This window comes from Ricinus communis, chromosome 5 (assembly GCF_019578655.1).
Source record: "Ricinus communis isolate WT05 ecotype wild-type chromosome 5, ASM1957865v1, whole genome shotgun sequence".
Lineage (NCBI taxonomy): Eukaryota > Viridiplantae > Streptophyta > Magnoliopsida > Malpighiales > Euphorbiaceae > Ricinus > Ricinus communis.
The window spans coordinates 15,795,717-15,801,153 of NC_063260.1; positions in this window are offsets into that span (position 1 = coordinate 15,795,717).

The window sequence follows — 5,437 nt, forward strand, 5'->3', positions numbered from 1 at the left end:
TGTAGAATTTTATATAAAGAAAAATGGCTAGAGATTTTACGATTTTGTAAAAGTATTTTCAAGATAATAAAGTTTTTATCGTTGATGATTATAAAGTAAATAAATAAGTAAATTTTTCAAAGTAAATAGTGTTAGCTTGAGAATTCTCTGGATGACGAGAGTAAGTTTGTGGAGCCAGAGGCCCCATGTTAGATAATAAAGGACGCTTTTGGATTTCAGCCAAGGAGGAATCTTGTGTCGGGATGGCATGGGTTATGCTTGATGCGATCGGATGGATGTTATGTCGAGGATGATGTGATGTAGATGTTAAGGATTTTTTTTCACGAGGGCGCGTCATTAGGAAGGAAATTTGGTGAGTGGATTTTTGGCAGGATCGAATTGGCCCTTCTTGTGTGGGAAACCCTTGGTTTTGTGTTGGTGAGGTGGCATGTAAGTTGGACTTGCCGCCAAGTATTAGTAATTTTCTCCGAGGTCAAATCCAGTTGTTTGTAAGTTTGAGCCGAGGGAAGTGTATTTTCGATCTTTGCTCGTGTTGGACCCTTAGTGTGTGGGAAGCAAGTGAAGATTTGGTTTCCGAGGGAGTAGTAAGTGAGGATCGCGGATTTTCAGTTCGCCAGTTTTGTTTAAGGGTTTTGTCGATGAGTCTTGTGGTTTAGTTAGTTTCGCCAGGAAAAGTTTTTGTACGGTTGGAGATGAGAGGTTCCTAATTAGTTTCGGTCGTAAGTGAAGCCCTTTTCTTTTAAAATTCGAGGACGAATTTTTTTTTTTGCCGGGGAGAATGTAACACCCTGAATTTTATATATTTAATAATGAGTTTTTATTTAAGTTAATTTTAGTCTCATTATTATTGGGTTTAATTTAAAATGATTATATTTTGGTTATTCAAATTTTCCAAATGCATATTTATATAAGCAAAATTATATATTGGAAAATTATGGTAGAATTGTAAAGGATGTGTTTATAAAAGAATTTTGGAAAAATTGATTATTTAATTTAATTGTGTGTTAGGACTAAATTGGAAATTTATTTTGGAATAAGGATTGAAAGTATAATTTTATTTTTATGGGGCTTTAATGGAAATTTGTGAGTTTGGTATTTTCGTAAATAAATATGTCTACGGGGGTATTTTTGTAATTGTGTATTTTCAGAATTCTAATTTGGCCCAAATTAAATAGTTAAGGGCTTAATTGATAGGCTAAAAAGAAGTTTGGGGGTCAAATTTAAATTCTGCAGGATGAAATTGTAAGTAATTAAGAAAGTTGAGGGACCAAATTGTAATAAGGAAAAGTTCGGGGGCCTAATGTCGATATTGAAAGAAAAAGAAGTCGGGGAAGAAGAAAGGAGGAGAGAGAGTGCGTCGGGAAGAGAGAGAAGGGACGCGCGCAGCCGTCGCGTGGAGCGTTGGCCGGGCAGCTGTGAGGCGGATTCACGCGTGTGGCGGCTGCGCTCCCGGCCTACCGATCTTGGTGGCGATCGGCTCCCTTGGAGAGAGCTTCCTTTGGCGGCCGCTTTGGTGGCCGGGAGGAGAGAGTTCCAGTCAAGTGGAGGCAGCCGCATTTTGGGCTTTTCCGGCCGACTCGGAGGATGGATGATCGGAGGACATATCCCGACTCTCCTCTCGCTCAAGCTTCGCGATGGCACCGGTTTCGTGGCGATCGGGCTTCGTTTGTGAATCGACGGTCGAGATCGTCCGCAAATTTCTCCCGGATGGTCGGGTGTCGGATCGGAAAATCGAAATCGGGGATCGCCATCGGGCCAGAGTCCGATGGTGTGTTCGGATCGTCGATTGGACTAGTGGACCGAGCGATCGAGCCAATTTTCTTTGGCCCGTTATTTTTAGAAATTCTTAGTTTAATTGTGTCTTTTGGTTTATATTGTGTATTTGATGGTATTTGTAAGTCATAAATAATTGTCCGCTGCCTGCCCGCCTTGTGTTTTGTCGTGTGGCGAGTCGGAAATAGTGAAGTTTGGGGACCCGACTCCGTTGTTTTAATTGTAAGTATTTGGAGTGTTTTTCCGGCAGTCCTGGACCCGTTTTTACGGGGGGTAATGTTCGTGTTGTAGGGGAGGTTCACGAATTTTCGGTAGTTCCCGAGTCGAGATTCTTAGCCCTAGGAATCTAGACCTAGGATCTATTGTAATTGTTTCATCGTTTTGATAAATTGTTTTCCGTGATTAGATGATCTGTCTGTTCGGCTCGCTCCTACCGAGACACCTAAGCTGAGCTAGGAGGTCGCCTAATTCTGTGAGTTAAAGTCATATATCGTTTACGCACGTGTCATGCATAAAATTTGTTTTGCTAGTGTGAATATTTATTTGCAATTTCAATTTTTCATTCAATTATTATTATTATCATTTGCATGATGCTTTTAATTACTATTTAAATATGTTTTTCCTTTATTACCAATTTTAATATTGCATGATGACTCAGGATGGGACGGCAGTAGAACATAGGAGTTGGATGAGTGTCCAATATAATATGAGAGAGATAAGAAAAGGGTAAAGAGGTAAAAATTTTAAGAAAGAAAGATTAGGACTGCCCACGGTGAGCATCGCTCTCTGGGCTTAGTAGAGTGTGGTTGCCGGGAGTAAGGTCCCCGGTCGAGCTTTGCTCTCGGCCGGCTTATTTGGATATTTAAGTGACCAGACCTAAGGTCCCCGGGTCGAGCTACCTTATTAGATTAAGAGAGTCGAATGGCTATTAGATTTCTTATTTGGATACTTAAGTGACCAGACTGGAGGTAAGGTCCCTGGTCGAGCTTTGCTCTCGGGGCGCCAGTCTTATTGGATAAGAGAGCCAAAAGGCTAAGGAGTTAAGTGACCGGACTGGAGGTAAGGTCCCTGGTCGAGCTTTGCTCTATTGGAATGAGAGGTTTGAGATGATAGAGTTGAGGTTAGTTGAGACATAAGTGTTGAAATAATCGAGATTTTAGAGTTGGGATTAGAGTTCTACTGAAGTACTCTGTCCCGTTGCATGTGGAATAAATTTTGTTTAAGCATGGCATGACACATATGTTTTAACATGACACGTATGGTTCGCGTGATTTATTAATTATTTTAAAATTAAATGAATGTGACATTGAGATATTTGAAACTGTTTTAGATGTATGATTTTAACTCACTCTAGACCCATACTCCATTTATTGTTTTCGGATTCGTGACTGTTAGTTCTCTCGCGACTCTTATTCAGTAACCCGACTCCTTCATCATCGGGTGAAGTATTTGATTTGGTATGTAAAATGGTAAATCTTAGATTCTCCGCAGTAGTAATTAGTATATGTATCAGTTGTAAATTTTCTGAGCTTTGGGTCTCGCCTAGTATTTTCTGGTAGACCGAAGTAATTTTGTAACGTGTAACTATTAAGATAATTTATGGTTTTAATAATATAAATTTGAGTTGAGATTTGTTTAAATCAGTGAGTGTCAGGCTTACTACGGGTTTCGGTGGCCTTAAGCCTACCCATTCCCTAGTGCCGGTCACGGGCCCACGGGTGGGGTCGTGACACATACACAATTATACAAAGTTAAAAGGGTTGCTCTAATAAACATAAGTTTGTGAGATATCCGAAAGAATTTTAAGATATCAACACTATTATACTCTTAAAATAAAAGTGTTTATTTGGAATATGTTTTCTTTCAAGAAAAGGAGTTTTCTGAAAGAAGCAGTGGGAGTTTGATAAATCTTGATAGAGATCAAGATAAAAAAACTAGCATTAAAATGGAACATAACTTGAAGGTGTTTAGCATAAGATGCACAATCTTGAGTTGTTCATATACAAAACTTTTGGTATATAGTAGGATACAAAATATATGTCATGTCATGTCGCTACTGAATCCGCCGCTTTATTTTTGGTACCAACAATTAAGAATTGTTTTCTCCTACTTGCTGCATCAAAAACTAAATCACAAGCTTCTGATAAAAAACGAGCAGTTCTAAACATTTGACTCTTGACCCATTTCAATATAAAGGATTGGTCAATCAAATAATAGATAATAAATGGATCGGCTTGAAAATAAACGAATTGCTAGTGGTACTTTATGGTTATTCTAGATGTAGATTGTGAATCACATAGAACAAACTCACAAGATAGATTCAATTCATTTTTATAAGGAAAGCATGAGTTTTGGAAAAGGTTCTAAAAGGATCATTCTTATGACTTGAGCTCAATACATCTCATTATTTTTGAGGCAATATACGAGATATATTTGGATCTTAATATTCTTTTTAAGAATAAGGTACGGTTCTTAAGTATTGTTGATCTAAAGAGTTAGTTAGATAATAGAGCCATTTTCAAAGAACCAAGGTCTCATCTATGATCCAAAATATTGTATTGAAGCATTACCAATAAATGACTTACTAGTAGAATATAAACATAAAACAAATACCTATTGAGGAAAACAAAGTTGATCCTCCAACAAAGACGTTTGACCTAGTAAGAACATGATCATCATAAGAAAGAGTTCGGTATTGGATACCATGATGATTGGCTTTTATTGTGCTTTAGTGCAAGTGGGAGATTGTTATAGTATGCCCTAAAGATAAAGAGTTGTCAGATGATCTGTGTTAATTTATACATCACAATTGGTGGCATACAATTATACTAAAGGCATTGTTCGACTCTAATGGTATAAGTAGCTAGGTATTATTAAAGAATAATTCAAACCATTAGAGATGAACACTATAGAATGTAATGTAAGAGAAATTATAGAGTGAGTTTATGATGATGAGGTTCTCATTACATACGTTTCTAAACTTTGTTCATAGTTGATGTTTGATCAAGAATTAGATATTGATCATTGGATATTAATCAAATGTTGTTATCACTTACTTGTGAAGTAAGAAATATGTCTCATAAGATTGAGGAATAGGTATTTTGAGATAAGCATATAGATACTTGTTATAAGAACAAGTTCATTGAATACGACCCTACTAAGTAGTCGATATGGAATTTACCCCAAGTGTTTATGGACAATACTTATGTGACAATCATATAAGACGTGATCCTTAGACTTGAGATAATAGTATATTATCTTATATGAGGATTACTATACTTTCATACTATCTTATGTTCTCCTATCCATGGAGCGCTCAAGGGATAGTCGTTGGGTATATTAAGAGTCATATGAAGATAATAAGTTATCAATAAAGATTTCATTGCCTAAGGTAATATGTCATGGGACCTTATCTTAACGATTCTTGATATGCTTTAACATGAAAATCCTTGGCCAAGGTTGTTTGAATGAAGATTATGAAAAGTGTTTTATAGATATTATTTAAGATGGTATATGCAATTATCAAGAGAAAATATGATTGATTCAATTATAGAGTTGACACTTGCATCCATGCTCAATTGGGATAAAAGTACAATGAAAGAATTGAATTACATTGTGAGATTGTTCACTGTAAAGGTTGATTAAAGTACTTTAATCCTTCCTC